This window comes from Polypterus senegalus, chromosome 2 (assembly GCF_016835505.1).
Source record: "Polypterus senegalus isolate Bchr_013 chromosome 2, ASM1683550v1, whole genome shotgun sequence".
Lineage (NCBI taxonomy): Eukaryota > Metazoa > Chordata > Cladistia > Polypteriformes > Polypteridae > Polypterus > Polypterus senegalus.
Window position 1 is genome coordinate 213,628,475 of NC_053155.1, and position 16,727 is coordinate 213,645,201.

Here is a 16,727-nt window from a genome sequence, read left to right on the forward strand (position 1 = left end):
ATCATGTTACTTATGTTATAGTGCTAATGACTAACAACAGAGATGCAGTATGTACAGTTAATCAGCAGCTCTAGTCAGGATATGCTAAACTGAAGTAGTGAGTCTTCAGCCGGGATTTAAAGGCTGAGACCGAGGGGGCATCTCTTATGGAAGCAGGAAGACCATTCCACAGTTTAGGGGCCCTGTAACTAAAAGCTCGACCTCCCACTGTTATTTTATTAATCCTTGGAATCCTAAGCAGACCGCATCTTGAGATCTTAATGTGCTCAGGTTTGTAAGTCATGATAAGTTCAGACAAGTAAGCCGGACCTTGGCCGTTTAATGCTTTATATGTTAAAAGGAGGATTTTGAAATCTGCCCTAAATTTAACTGGGAGCCAGTGTAAAGATTTAAGAACTGGGGTTATGTGTTCATATTTTCTTGTTCTTGTAATAATTTTGCAGCGCATTTTGGATTAACTGGAGGCTATATAGAGAACAGTTTGAACAGCCAGTGAACACCGCATTGCAGTAGTCAATCCTACTAGAGATAAATGCATGAATTAATTTCTCACAATCCTGTTTATTTAGAAAGCGCTTAATTTCCTAATATTTTTAAGATGGAAAAACAGGTTTTGGACGACTTTGTAATATGCGCTTTAAATGACATGCTAGAGTCAAAGATAACTCCTAGATTGCGGGCTGATTCAGTAAAATTAATTGGGATTCCAACTGAGTTAAATGACGACAAAATATTGCTGTGATCAGCGTCATTCCCTCCAACAATTAACATCTCTGTTTTATCTGTATTTAAAGACAAGTAGTTCTCATTCATCCATTCCTTTAATTCACTAACACAACTAATTAAAGACAACATCGGAGAAACTTCATTTGATTTAAATGAAAGGTATAACTGGGTGTCATCTGCATACAGTGAAAATTAACATTATGTTTCCTAATGAGAGATCCCAGTGGAAGCATGTAAAGTGAAAACAGTAAAGGTCCCAGTACTGAGCCCTGCGGGACACCATATTCAACTTCTGTGTATAATGATGGAGTACTGTCAGCATATTTCTGTACATATTGGAATCGATTTGATAAATAAGAACTGAACCAAGCGAGCACGGGCCTGTAAGTCCAACATCGCTTTCTAGCCTGTGCAGTAAAATAGAATGGTCAATGGTGTCAAACGCTGCACTTAAGTCCAACAACATAATTACAGTGGAATTTCCTTCATCAGAGGATATCAGAATGTCATTTACAACCCGTGTTAGTGCCGTTTCTGTACTATGACCAGTGCGAAAGCCAGACTGGAATTTCTCAAATAAATTGTAATGCATAAGGTGTGACTGAAGCTGACTGGCGACTACTTTCTCTAGTATTTTAGAGAGAAATGGTAAATTTGAAATAGGCCTATAGTTATTTAGTATGTGTGGGTCTAGGTCTGACTTTTTAAGTAAAGGTTTAATGACTGACACTTTTAGTGCATCAGGTACTGTGCCATGCAATAATGAACTATTGATAATGTTTAGAATTGGTGCTACAAGAACATCCATTGCACTTTTACTAGTTTTGTTGGCACTGGATCTAGGGAACAAGTAGTGGGCTTCATTTTCGAAATTAAAGTTAAGACTTCCTGCTCAGTTACAGGATTAAAATTATTAAAGTGCTGAATACAATGTGAGGCAGGGTCTGCTAAGCTAGTATTTGGTTTGTACTGTGATGCTGAGATCTGTGATCTTATATTTTTAATTTTCTCATTGAAGAAGTTCATAAAGTCTGTACTGCTAATATCTGTTGGTATTTTGCACTGTATTTTGTATACATGTACATGGTTTATTAATGCTCTGTATAGATTACAAATTACCTAAATATTTTCATAATAAGTTTAAATAGAAAGTGTACAGAAAAAAGGTCTGCAGCATTGTATTCTAGTTTTAGGAATAATAAGAGATAAGAAACCAGTTTCAATCAAAAGTATAAACATTAGCAGTTATTAAGTTTTATAAGCATGCCACATTCTAGCCTTCCTGCTTCTGATGTCAGATGTGTGAGCTTCAAAAGCAGCAGATATTAATTTAAAGGCAAAACTGATTTAGAGCCAGTACCACACTTAAGTATAGCTATACTAGATCTAGCAAATGAGGCAATCAAGAAGAAGAGGAGGTGGAAGTCAAACTGACAGTGCTTTGAGTCACCACCAAAGCTTTGTTTGGCAATAACTCAAGAACACAGATAACCGAAGGAATAAGTCCCACAGGATGATGATCCATGTTGTACGGTGGGAATTTCCAAAATCTAAGCATTACTACCTCAATAATGCTTAAAAATGAAAACTTATTAAGCCTGCATTTTCTGCATGCATGTTTGCTCTATTCTATCACCATTGACTGGCAGCCGAGTTTCTTTGTCAGCGAGGTCAATCAGGGTAATGGAGAGGGAACACTCTTGAAAGGAAGGCAACAATGATGGTTATAACTGGGTGAAGCCTGAAGGAACTACGGAGAGAATGTAGTGGACTGTAGTCCTAGTTCAAGTGCATTGTAACTGTAAACTGTGTATTCCCAAATGTTGGTATTTCTAAGAAATAGCAAATGAAAATATCAACAGATTTTAGACATTACATTTTGGGTCCACATTAAAAACAATCTGTGATGGTAAGAGAACGGATATGTTTTAAGAAGAGGCTTCCCCAAAAGCCTTTCCATGATAAAACCAAGGTTATTATCTTTAATAAAAACTAAAACAAAGAACAAAATTGAATAAAAACAATTTTGTAAACTTAAAGAAAATAAATAACAAAACCAAAATTAAAAACTAAAATGAAAGAAAACTATTGCAGTACCTTAAAAAGTAACTGAAAAAAATATTACAAAAATATGTTCAGTTTTTGTCATGATCATGATTATGCATGGGTTAACTTCGGATGGGGCCCCATTATTAATCAAAATATATGAATAAATATCTGTTCTTTGTGGTGCCACTAGAATGAGTCCTCTGCACCCCTGTACCATTATTACTGAGATAACTCATCTGCCATTGGTTGCACACAATCACAATCCACAGCATTTGTGGTGACGGGACAACTGCTCATGGCTATCATGGCATAAAGTGTATGATGAAGGAAGTAATTTATTGTGTGATAATAGTAATAGTTCTTCACAAACTGATAGTGAAAGCAAAGCAGATTACACTTTTAGTGCTAGTGAAGCATATAAAAAGTTGACAAGTTTGCTCAACTAGTAAATTATAATGCCGCTTCCGAATGAGTGTGGATGCAATAAGACTGCTGTGCAACTTTCAAAGCTGTCATTATTTATATCACCTAGACAGAAGACAATTGTATCAGATACAGGCAATCTTTTACAGAATTTCATTCTGATCATAGGTGATGGCATTATAGCTGAAATTGTGCCTAAACCAGACATACTGTACATGCACAGCTAGTGATGCAGCAGCAACCACAGATACCAAATTGCAGGGTTATAATGTGTGATGCTAATGTGTGGCACTACTTGTATTTTATATATATATATATATATATATATATATATATATATACATATACATACAGTATATATATATATATATACATACAGTATATATTTTATATATATATATATATATATATATATATATATATATATATATATATATATATATATATATATATATATATATATATATATACACACACACACACACACACAGTGGAACCTCGGTTCATGACCATAATTCGTTCCAAAACTCTGCTCGTAAACCGATTTGGTCATGACCCGAAGCAATTTCCCCCATAGGATTGTATGTAAATACAATTAATCCGTTCCAGACCGTACAAACTGTATGTAAATATATATTTTTAAATATTATTAAGCACAAATATAGTTAATAATACCATAGAATGCACAGTGTAATATTAAACTAAATGTAAAAACATTGAATAACACTGAGAAAACATTGAACAACAGAGAAAACTAACACTGCAAGAGTTTGCGCTATAGCGCTACGAACTGCTCGCTCAAAATGCTTTTTGTTTTTAATGAGTTTTAAGCACTGGGAAAAAAATGAACATTTGAAAAATCCGTAATTTAATAAACCACCAAGAAAAGTAACATTGCAACAATGCACGCTACAAACCGAACGCTGTAAACAGAAGTGAAGTGGAGGTTAAAATCCAATAGAAAAAAGTCTTCATTAAATACAAGGTTAAAACAAAGCTAGAGGGGTGGGAATTCTCATACATAGAACAGTACCATTTGTAGCATCAGATGTAGTATTGGATCCTGAAGGGAGATATGTGATGGTCATGGGAGACTTATCTAACTGTAAAATGATTTTGATAAATGTTTATGCACCTAATGTTGATGATAAGGAATTTATACAAAATTTATTTGCATCCATTCCCAATCTGAACACTCATAAACTTATAATGGCTGGGGACTTTAATTGTGTTCTAAATCCACTTTTAGATAAGACTTCCTCCACAGGGGGAACGGCAACTAACACCGCAAAGATAATTACAAAGTTTATAACTGATCACAACTTATCAGATCCCTGGAGGTTTTTAAACCCAAATTCAAGAACATATTCTTTCTACTCACCAGTACATCATTGCTACTCAAGGATTGATTACTTCTTTATAGATAATAACTTCTTGCCTAAGATTAAATCTTGTAAATACGATGCTATTGTTATTTCTGACCATGCTCCGATGATCTTGGAGCTGAAATTACTAAGCCCCATACACTCACCCGCAGATGGCGTCTCAATCCGCTTCTATTAGCTGACGAGAATTGTACTGAATTTATATCCAAACAAATTGAATTCTTTCTAGAGACAAATACATCCCCTGAGATCTCTGCAGGAATACTCTGGGAAACTCTTAAGGCCTTCTTAAGAGGACAGATTATCTCATATCTTTCCCACAGAAATAAATCCGAAGCGAAGAAAGTAGCAGAGATAAAAGCGAAATTACTAAAATAGATGAAGAACATGCCAGACTACCAAGCGAGACTCTACATAAGAGGAGGCAGGCTCTACATTCAGAATTAAACCTCTTGACAACTAAAGAAACCGAACAACTAATTTACAAATCCAGACATCATTATTATGAACATGGAGAAAGCTAATAAGCTTTTAGCGCAACAAATTCACAAGCAAGATATGCATAGCGCAATCTCGTAATTACTAACACGAACGGAGATAAAATCATCGAACACAAAAATATAATGTACACTTTTAGAGACTACTATAAATCCCTATATACTACTGAGTTTAAAGAAGACAATATACAATCTAATGCATTTCTGGATAAATTACAGATACCACAAATTGGCGCTTTTAGTGTGGAGGAACTCGATAAACCTCTGTCATTATCAGAATTACTGGATGCTATAAAGTCACTCCAAGGTGGAAAAGCAGCAGGCCCTGACGGCTACCCTGCAGAGTTTTACAAGAAATTCTCCGCTCAGCTAGCTCCCTCCTATTAGCAACATTTACAGAAGCCAGAGATAACCAATCTCTTCCACAAACCTTTAAGCAAGCACTAATCACTGTCTTTCCAAAACAAAATAAGGACTTATTACAATGTGCATCATACAGACCAATTTCACTTCTGAATAACGACGTTAAAATACTCTCTAAAATCATAGCTAGAAGGATGGAGAAAGTGCTCCCTCAGTAATATCACAAGACCAAACTGGATTTATTAGGGGCCGACACTTATCTTCAAATCTTCGACGCCTGTTTAATGTAATATACTCACCAACTAAATCAAACACCCCAGAAATATTATTATCATTGGATGCAGAAAAAGCATTCGACATGATTGAATGGAAATACCTTTTTACTATTTTGGAGAAGTTTGGGTTTGGCCCGAACATTTGTGCATGGATTAAATTACTGTATACTAACCCAGAAGCTTCAGTTTGCATCAATAACATTTGCTCAGACTACTTTAAACTAGAGCGTGGCACAAGACAAGGATGCCCTTTGTCACCACTGCTGTTTGCAATTGCCATTGAACCACTGGCAATACATTGTCGAAATACTGATCAGATAAAGGGGATTAGCAGAGAAGGACTGGAACAGAAAATCTCATTATATGCAGATGACATGGTACTGTATATATCGGACCCAGAAAATTCTGTGCCTGCAGTCTTAGCAGCACTCACAGAATTTCAAAAGCTCTCTGGTCTCAGAATTAATCTGAATAAAAGTGTACTCTTTCCGGTGAATTCTCAAGCATATAATATTAGATTAGACACCCTTCCTTTTATCATTGCAGAACAGTTTAAATACCTCGGGGTAAACATCACAAGTAAACATAAAGCTCTTTATCAACAAAATTTAATGTCGTCTGCATGGAAAAAATTAAACAAGACTTGCATAGATGGTCAACCCTTCATCTCACACTAGCTGGAAGAATATTCTTCCTAAGCTCCTTTTTTTATTTCAAAACATACCAATATACATTAATAAATCGTTCTTTAAGCAATTAGATTCAACAATAACCTCATTTATTTGGAATTCTAAACATCCACGCATCAAAAGAGCGACCCTACAAAGACAAAAGGCAGAAGGCGGCATGGCTCTACCTAACTTCCAGTTTTATTACTGGGCGCAAATATACAGTCGATAAGAACCTGGACACAAATAGAAGAACATACACAGGCATGGACCGCAATAGAAGTAAAATCCTGCAGTACTTCTTTGTATTCCTTGCTTTGTGCTCCAATAAACACACGTTATCGGCAATACACTAATAACCCAATTGTGCTCCACTCACTTAGAATCTGGAACCAATGTAGAAAGCATTTTAAGACGGAGAAGCTTCTTTCTGTGGCACCCTGCAAAAGAACCACCTCTTTCAACCCTCACAAACATATGCAGTTTTTAATATCTAGAAAAAATTTGGAATTAACTTGCTTAGAGATCTTTATATAGACAACGTCTTTGTATCCTATGAACAATTACATTCCAAATTTAACATTCCAGCTACAAATTTCTTTCACTATCTTCAAATCAGGAACTTTGTTAAACAGAACCTTCCAGATTTTCCTCATCTTGCACCCTCATCCACGCTGGAAAAATTATTGCTCAATTTCAAGGAGTTAGACTCCATCTCTACAATATATAAAATCCTTTTACAATCCCTTCCTTTCAAAGATCCAAGAGGACACTGGGAAAATGACCTCTCAATTAATATATCAGAAAAGGAGTGGAAAGTAGCAATGCAGAGAATTCACTCAAGCTCCATATGCAAAGCATACAATTATACAACTCAAAATTATATATCGAGCACATCTGTCTCGACTAAAACTCTCCAAAATGTTTCCAGGGCATGATCCAACCTGCGACGTTGCAACCAAGCCCCAGCCTCACTAGGTCACATGTTCTGGGCCTGCTCCAAATTAACATTATTCTGGACAAAAATTTTTAATTACCTCTCAGACAGTCTTGGACTCACAATCCCTCCTAACCCATTAACAGCTGTGTTTGGGGTTCTTCCAGAGGGTCTTAAAGTGGAGAAAGACAAACAAATTGTGATTGCATTCACTACACTGTTGGCACGCAGACTTATTCTGATAAACTGGAAGAACCCAAACTCTCCTCTTTAAGTCAGTGGGAAACTGATGTGTTATATTATTTAAAATTGGAAAAAATCAAATACTCAGTTAGAGGATCTGTGCAGACTTTTTTCAAAACATGGCAGGATCTAATCAGTAATATTTTGAAATGATTTTATAAAGCACAGAGAATTTGTTGATTTAGGTATTTTTAAAAGCCTTAAATTTTACACCGTTTGGCTTGCTCTCTCTCTCAAGGGTGGGGATCGATCTGTTCTTAGCATAATTCTTTTTTTTTTTGTAAAAACTTGATTGCTATGTATTGATTGTAATAAAATTAATAAATAAATAAAAAAAAAAAAAAAAAAAAACAAAGCTTGGATCTGTCTCTTTAAAAACAAGCCTGGTGCATTCTTTAACTGCCTTCTCGGCCTTATGCGTCCAGCCGTCTCTCTCTCTCTCTCTCTCGTGTGTGTGTCTCTCTCTTTCTCTCTCTCTCACTCACACTCTCTCTCTCTCACTCGTGTGTTGTGTGTGTGTGTCTCTCTCTCTCTCTCTCTCTCTCATGTGTGTGTGTGTGTGTGTGTGTGTCTCTCTCTTGCTGCTCAAGGAATGCACAGGGAGAGACTGAACACGTGCGGAAATCATCGTTGCGCACAAACCGAAACAGAAACTAGCTTGTTCAGTATACCAAGTGCGTGGTCGTGAACAGATGCAAAACCCCAATACAGTCCTGGCCACTCAATGCCTTTCTTCAGGCCGCCGCCGCCTCCACTCTCCTCTCTGCCTTGTCCTCCTTCCACCCGACTCTAGCCCTGAATGAATGGAGACGGCCCCTTTTATGCAGTCTCCGGATGAGTCCCAGGTGTTCCCGGCATTCCTCCCTTGGCCACGCCCCAGCGTGGCGGAAGTGCCAGCTGTCCTCCCGGCAGCTCTCCGGGTGCCGTCCTAACTCTTCCCCCCAGCACTTCCTGGTGTTGCGGAAGTGCTGGGGTAACAGGTCCCCAAGGCATTGGGGCGCCTCCTGGCGGTGACCACAGGCCCCTACAGGGTGGAGCTTCCATGCCCCGTACCCGTGGCCCCCAGAGCAACCAGGAAGGCGGCCCCCACGTGATCCAGGCCGGGTCGTTGCCCCTGGCATCCCTGACTATATATATATATATATATTTACATATATATTAGAACACTCTAGACGAGAACAGGGCATTCAGACCAACAAAGCTCGCCAGTCCTATCCACTTATTTCTTCCAGAAAAACATAGAGTCGAGTTCTGAAAGTCTCTAACGATACTGTCTACCACACTACTTGGTAGCTTATTCCAAGTGTCTATCGTTCTTTGTGTAAAGAAAAACTTCCTAATATTTGTGCGAAATTTACCCTTAACAAGTTTCCAACTGTGTCCCCATGTTCTTGATGAACTCATTTTAAAGTCACCATCTCGATCCACTGTACTAATTCCCTTCATAATTTTCTTCAATTATGTCACCTCTTAATCTTCTTTTGCTTAAACTGCATAGGCTCAGCTCTCTTAATCTTTCCTCATAATTCAACCCCTGTACCCCTAGAATCAGCCTAGTCGCTCTTCTCAGGACCTTTTCTAGCGCTGCTATGTCCTTTTTTGTAGCCTGGAGACCAAAACTGCACACAGTACTCAAGATGAGGCCTCACCAGTGCATTATAAAGGTTGAGCATAACCTCCTTGGACTTGTACTCCACACATCGTGCTATATATCCTAACATTCTGTTAGCCTTCTTAATGGCATCGGAACACTGTCAGGAAGTCAATAGCTTAGAGTTCACTAGGACTCCTAAATCCTTCTCATACAGTGTATTCTTGATTTTCCGACCGCCCATTGTGTATTCAAACTTAACATTTTTACTTCCTATGTGTAATACTTTACATTTACTGACATTAAATTTCATCTGTTACAAATCTGCCCAAGCCTGTATGTATGCTATCCAAGTCCTTCTGTAATGATATAACGGATTCCAAATTCTCTGCTAATCCATCTATCTTGGTATCAACTGCAAACTTAACCAGCTTGTTACTTATATTCCTATCTAAATCATTTATATAAATCAAAAATAGCAGCGGCCCTAGCACTGACCCTTGTGTAACACCACTCTTAACATCAGCCAGTTCTGATGAGGTTCCTCACACCATCACCCTCTGCTTCCTGTGTCTGAGCCAATTCTGCACCCATCTAAAAACATCACCCTGAACTCCCACGTCTTTTAACTTGATGCCCAACGTCTCATGTGGCACCTTATCAAATGCTTTCTAAAAGTCCAGATAAATAATATCATAAGCTCCACTTTGATCGTATCCTTTTGTTGCCTCCTCATAGAATTCCAGCATGTTAGTAAAACACGATCTCCCTCTTCTGACCCCATGCTGACTGTTCAGAATAACTCCTGTCCTTGCCATGTGCTGCTTAATAATTCCTTCAATTAATTTTCATGTAATGCACATTAAGCTTACTGACCTATAGTTGCTTGGATCTGCCCTGTCACCCTTTTTATATAATGGGATGATATTTGCCATTTTCCAGTCCTTCGGAATCTCTCCAGTGTGCAGTGACTTCCTAAAAATATGTGTCAAGGGTTTATATATGTACTCACAAAAGTTCAACTTAACAATTTTAGTCTTTGCATCTGCACTCTTACAAAATTCTGAGAATTGTATTACATTATGGCCACTTGACCCTAGTGGTTCAATCACCTCTACATCCTCAATTCTATCCTGATTATTACAAAATACTAAATCCAGTCAGGCTTCACCCCTTGTTGGTGCTCTAACATGCTGTGTTAAAAAATAGTCACTGATTACTTCTAAAAACTCCTGCCCTTGTACTCCTCAATCTGCAAGGTTATCCCAGTTAATATTTGAATAATTAAAGTCCCCCATGACTATAATATCTCCCTGTAAACTTGCCTTTTTGATATTACTAAAAAGATGTGTGCTGAAATTACTGTCTTCATTCAGTGGTCTATAACACACTTCTAAAATAAGACCTCTTTCCGTAATATTTTCCAGGCAAAGCCACATGCCCTCACTAAGATGGGGCTCATCATCCAACTGAAGAGGGCTTACATTTAAATCCTGTTTGGCATAAACAGCAACCCCACCTCCTTTTCTGTTCTGTCTATCCTTCTTAAAAATGTGTATTTTACAATCATCCCCATCTTTGTTATTTAGCCAGGTTTCTCTGCTACATACAACTCCAATTCACTTACCTTATTTTTCATACTTCCAGCATTAGCGCAAGCTATTTATAATGTGCTACTCCTTCTACATTTAAATGTTTGCCTAGAATTTACATTACTATGCATTTTTATTTTTACACCATTGTTTGTTCTTCCATGTATAGATCTAAACCTGGCCTGTCCTAAACCCCCCATTCCCTAGTTTAAACAATCCTCGATTAGCCTACACATACGCCTCCCCAATACATTGATGCCCCTCCAGTTCAGATGTAACCCGTGTCACACACGCGCGCATGGGAGGCAGCTAAAGGGCTCGAGTGAAGGCAGTTCTGAGCCATGCCGGGATGTGGCAGAGCGCACTAACTCTCTTTCTCACTTCCCTGTAGACCTAACCCGGGAGGTTCCACCTGTCTCTCTGGACGTCACTTCTGGGACCGAGCCAATGGAGACAGACCTTGCCAGCTCCGGCCCCCCTGATGTCACATCCGGGACTAAACCAATGAACAATGAACACGTGCCCGACCCTTATGACCTCACTTCCTGTCTCCCCCTTTAAAAGCCTTCCCTTTTCCCTTCTGTGTCAGTCTTGTTTTGGACTCTGTTGTAAGCACTTCAGTGCTGGTATTAGAAAGAAAACAAAGTTGCAGCCAGGATACCAAATTACATGGGTGGCTGCCCCAAACCTTTTTCTGTCTTTGACTCGTTTTGTGACAGTGGCGTAGTCGGCAGGATGGAGAAGTCCCAGAAGAGAAGGGGACAGGACCTGCAAAACACCCAGGTGGGAGCGTACCGGGGCCGAGTATTCAGGCGGGAGGGTGCCCCGTGGTTCGGCGAGACCCGGTGCGGGCTCCGCTCCCAGCACGCAGAACTAGGCCGTCTAGAGAGGCCAGGGAGTGTGCGGGTGGGGCTCACCGAATTGGGCTGCCCTGGAGGGGGGAGACAAGAGGGACTCAGTATGCTCTCTTGGGGAGAGTGCCTGCCCCCCAGTGAAACCACAGCCCCTTTTACCACCTTGGGGTGCCCCAGACTGGCAGGTGAGTAAAATAACGAAGTGGAGGTTGGACCCTGAGAGGCCGACCAGTAAACAAGCCTGGTCCTTATGGGCAAAAGTATGGCAGTGGCTACGGCCCTTGGGAAAACAAGCCCACCAGGTCATTGAGCAGGTAGCGTGCTATCTGCTCCTGAAAGCACTTCCCCAGGGCTTCACCCAGCCGGTCTGGGGCGTGCAGTTTAAGAACATGTCTGAGCTCATAGAGCTTCTGGAAACACAGAGGGCGGCCTCACACTCTGGGAGAGCAGAACCGCCCTTCTGCCAAACTCAGCCGGGTATGTCCCAAGACCTAGCCCCTCCCTGTATAACCCGGAGCTTGCATCGGCGTCGCGGCGCTGGCACGCAAAACCGCTTGGAGGCGAGGAGGAATGCAGGTGGAGGGGAGGAGGGCTTGGTGTGCTCTGACAAACCCGCTGGCGGTCCCGCATACAGACGTGGTGATCGTTAACGGGTTTAAAACTTCCGCTTGCTCGATTCCGCAGCAACATTTCCATTGTTGCCCGCCGCTTTGTGCTACGCGACAATGGCTAAAATTCAAGACCAGTATAACCTGTGTCCACGGGAAACCCGCTGGTACAGCACCGCCGCTGTGTCATTAGCTACGGAGGATCAGTCCAGAAAGTAACCGTGGCAATCCTTCCTGATCCTCCACACCCGGTGATACTAGGGCGGGACTGGTCTGACATTAAAAGCGGTGAGACACATACCACTCCCGGGTTAAGTTGGGCCTCGTTATGGACGGAGATGAACCGTCTCAAGCTGCCTCCACGCCGTGTAATCAGCCGGCAGAGAGAGGTGAAGCAGCCGTCCTGGCTGACGTGGCAACTACCCGGCCGTCGCAGGCTGACACGCCATCCACCAACGCCGGCGGAGCGGGAGGAAACCACGCCCATTGAGGTCGGCGCTGACCCTCTCTCCGTGTTGCGGTTTCAATTTAAAAAGACGCCGGCTTCTTTCAAAAGGGAGCAATGGAATGACGACTCCCTGAAGTTTGTAAAAAATGCAGTGGTCCTTGTCAATGGCCAACGCACTAGTCAGTCGATGCCACAGGGCCCCTACTTTGTGTTAGATAATGACCTCCTTTACCGTGTAGCAATGCATGACGGGCAGGAGACGAGGCTGCTGCTAGTGCCGCGTACCTTCCGGCGGCAGGTCTGCGAGCTAGCACACGCCCACCTCCTAGGTGGCCACCTGGGCACCGAAAAAACTCTGGAGCGGATCAAGCTCCGGTTTTACTGGCCAGGAATTAATGAGGAGGTTCGCCGCTTTGGCGCTTCCTGCCCGGAGTGTCAACTGCGACAGATTCCTAGGAGGGACCGTGCTCCTCTTGTTCCTATTCCCTTGATTGACGTTCCCTTCCACAGAATCGGGGTCGACCTGGTGGGACCTCTAGAGCCCTCAGCCCGAGGACACAAGTACATTTTAGTCCTCGTGGATTATGCTACACGATACCCGAAGCTGTTCCGTTGCTCAGCTACCTCTAAAGCCATCGCACGGGAATTACTAGGGTATTCGCGTGGGGATCCCCAAAGAAGTCTTGACAGACCAGGGGACCCCTTCACCTCGGAGACGTTCAAGGAGACTGCCAGATTACTGAAAATAAAGCATTTAAAACCTCGTGTATCATCCTCAAACCGACGGATTAGTAGAGAGGTTTAATCAAACTCTCAAGCAAATGCTACGTAAGGTGGTCAGCGAGGATGGAAGGAACTGGGATCAGCTCCTCCCCTCGTCCTTTTGCCTATCGGAAGTCCCACAAGCCTCCACGGGTTCTCCCCTTTGAACTACTGTATGGGCGACAACCTCGGGCATATTGGATATTTTGAAAGAAGGCTGGGAAGAAGAGGCTCTTCCCACCACTAACATACTGGAGTATATCGCGCAGTTACGCGATAGATTTGGAAAGATTCGGCCTGTCCTTAAAAGTCACATGGAGGAGGCTCAAGCAGCACAGGTTCGCTACTACAACCGCTGCACGCCTCTTCGGGAGTTCCACCCGGAGATCGGGTCATGGTCCTAGTGCCTACCTCCCACTCTAAGTTGCTTGCCCACTGGCAGGGCCCCTACGGTTAAGGAGAGGAAGGGACTGGTCGACTATTTGGTGAGTCAACCCAATCGCCGGCCAAAGGAGCGGTATATCATGTGAACCTGCTGAAACCGTGGAAGGACAGGGACCCGATCCCTCCTCCGCCAGCCCCGCCACTCTTCGCTCACACACACGACCTTAACTTTGGCGCAGACTTGAGACCCAGGCAACGGCAGGAGCTGGAAACAGTTATCCGGACCGTTCGAGAGGTAGTCAGTGAACACCCCGGAAGGACCTCTCTGATTGAGCACAACATTGTGACAGAGCCCGGGGTTGTTGTCCGAGAACGCCTGCACGTCTTCCCGAGGCAAAAAGGCTGAAGTGGAGCTTGAGATCAAGCGCATGCTGGAACTAGGTGTAATTGAGGAGAGTTATAGTCCCTGGTCCAGCCCCATTGTGCTCGTCGGTAAGCCTGACGGAGTTGGAGGTTCTGCAATGACTTCCGTCGGCTTAACCAAGTCTCCCAATTTGATGCCTATCCAATGCCACGCGTGGGCGACCTCCTCGAGAGGCTTGGACAGGCTCAATACCTGACCACACTTGACATGACAAAGGGTACTGGCAGGTTCCTTTAACGGACTCCAAGGAAAAACCGTTTAGTACCCCTAGCGGACACTGGCAGTATCGTGTCCTTCCATTTGGGTTACACGAGGCTCCAGCAACCTTTCAGCGTCTGGTGGACAAAGTGCTTCGGCCTCATAACTCATACAGTGCTGCCTACCTAGATGACGTGGTCATCTATTCCAGCACATGGAAGGAACACCTACAGCATGTCCAAGCGGTATTACGGACACTTGGTGAGGCCGGGCTCCGGATTAATCCCAAGAAATGTTTCTTTGGATTAAGCGAGGCCAAATATTTAGGCTACCTGGTGGGTCGGGTACCGTAAGGCCACAGTGCTCCAAAATTGATGCCATTCTGAAATGGCCCGTCCATGAACCAAGCGGCAGGTCCAAGCCTTTCGGGTTAGCGGGTACTACCGCCGGTTTGTACCCGGTTTTGGAGAAAGCGCGCCTTGACTGATTTAACAAAGAAGAGGGCCCGAACATTGTGGTATGGACTGCAAAACAGACGCTGCATTTGGTGACTTGAAGAAGGCCCTTACGTCCGCACCTATTTTGATGGCACCTAACTTTTCTTTGCCTTTCATCCTCCAGACGGACGCTGGACACAGGCCTGGGAGCCGTGCTGAGCCAAAGTGTCGATGGTGTCAACACCCCGCCATGTTCCTGAGCCGGAAACTGTTGGACCGGAGACCAGGTATGCGGCGGTGGAGAGGGAGGCTCTGGCGATTAAATGGGCGATCACTCAGCTGAGGTACTACCTGTTGGGCGGAGTTCACCCTTGTCACGGACCATGCACCTCTACAGTGGATGGCCCTGCACAAGGAGTCGAATCCGCGGGTCACCCGGTGGTTTCTTGACCTGCAGCCGTACAAGTTTTCGCCGCTCATCGCCGGGTGCTCTCCATGCCAACGCCGATGCTCTCTCTCGGGTTTACGACCTCTCGGTTAAGGTCGCCCGACCCGACGGGTCTGGGCTGAGGGGGGGGCCTTGTCACACACGCGCGCATGGGAGGCAGCTAAAGGGCTCGAGTGAAGGCAGTTCTGAGCCATGCCGGGATGTGGCAGAGCGCACTAACTCTCTTTCTCACTTCCCTGTAGACCTAACCCGGGAGGTTCCACCTGTCTCTCTGGACGTCACTTCTGGGACCGAGCCAATGGAGACAGACCTTGCCAGCTCCGGCCCCCCTGATGTCACATCCGGGACTAAACCAATGAACAATGAACACGTGCCCGACCCTTATGACCTCACTTCCTGTCTCCCCCTTTAAAAGCCTTCCCTTTTCCCTTCTGTGTCAGTCTTGTTTTGGACTCTGTTGTAAGCACTTCAGTGCTGGTATTAGAAAGAAAACAAAGTTGCAGCCAGGATACCAAATTACATGGGTGGCTGCCCCAAACCTTTTTCTGTCTTTGACTCGTTTTGTGACACCCGTCACAGCGGAACAGGTCCCATCTGTTCCAAAAGGAGCCCCAATGCCCCATAGACCTATACCTTTCTACCCTGCACCAAGATTTGAGCCACGCGTTAAGCCTTTTAATCTCCTAAATCTTACCTGGACTGGCACGTGGCACAGACACAGGCAGAACTTCGGAGAAGACTACCTTGTCAGTTCTACTCCTCAGCTTGGCACCTAACTCTTTGAGCTTGGATCGCAGAACTGACAGACTACCCTTATGTATGTCATTTGTTCCAACATGGACAATGACAACTAAAACCACCCCCATTCTGGCCAAGAGCCTATCCACCCTTCCAGGGAGGTCTCCCAACTGGTCACCTGGAAGGCAACACATCGTGCAAGACTCTCTCTCTCTCTGGAGCACACCTATACTTCAATCCCCCTAATAACTGAGCCTCTCTTTTTGGGAACTGGTTTTGAGGTGGCACGTCGGGGCTCCTCATCACTGCCTACCACCTCAGAATTATCAGAGACACCATCCAGCTCCACAAGGACATGATAACAGTTTGACAGTTCTAATTCTGGGGATGATGCCCCCGGACAGTGTGCACCCTTTACTTTACGCCTTGTGACCGTGACCCACCTATTTCTACCTGTCAGGTCTGGAATCTCCTCCCGCGCCACCTTGGGGGTGCACACTATCTCTCTAAAGGACACCTGGGCCAAGTCCGCCAATTCTCTATTACAACGTAGGTCAGTCAACTCCTCCTCCAGTTCAGCGACCCTGAGCTCGAGGTGCTGGATCAGCTGGCATCTCTTGTAGATATTGCCCTCATAGACAACTGGCTCTTCCAAACCATCATCTAAAAAGTCCAAC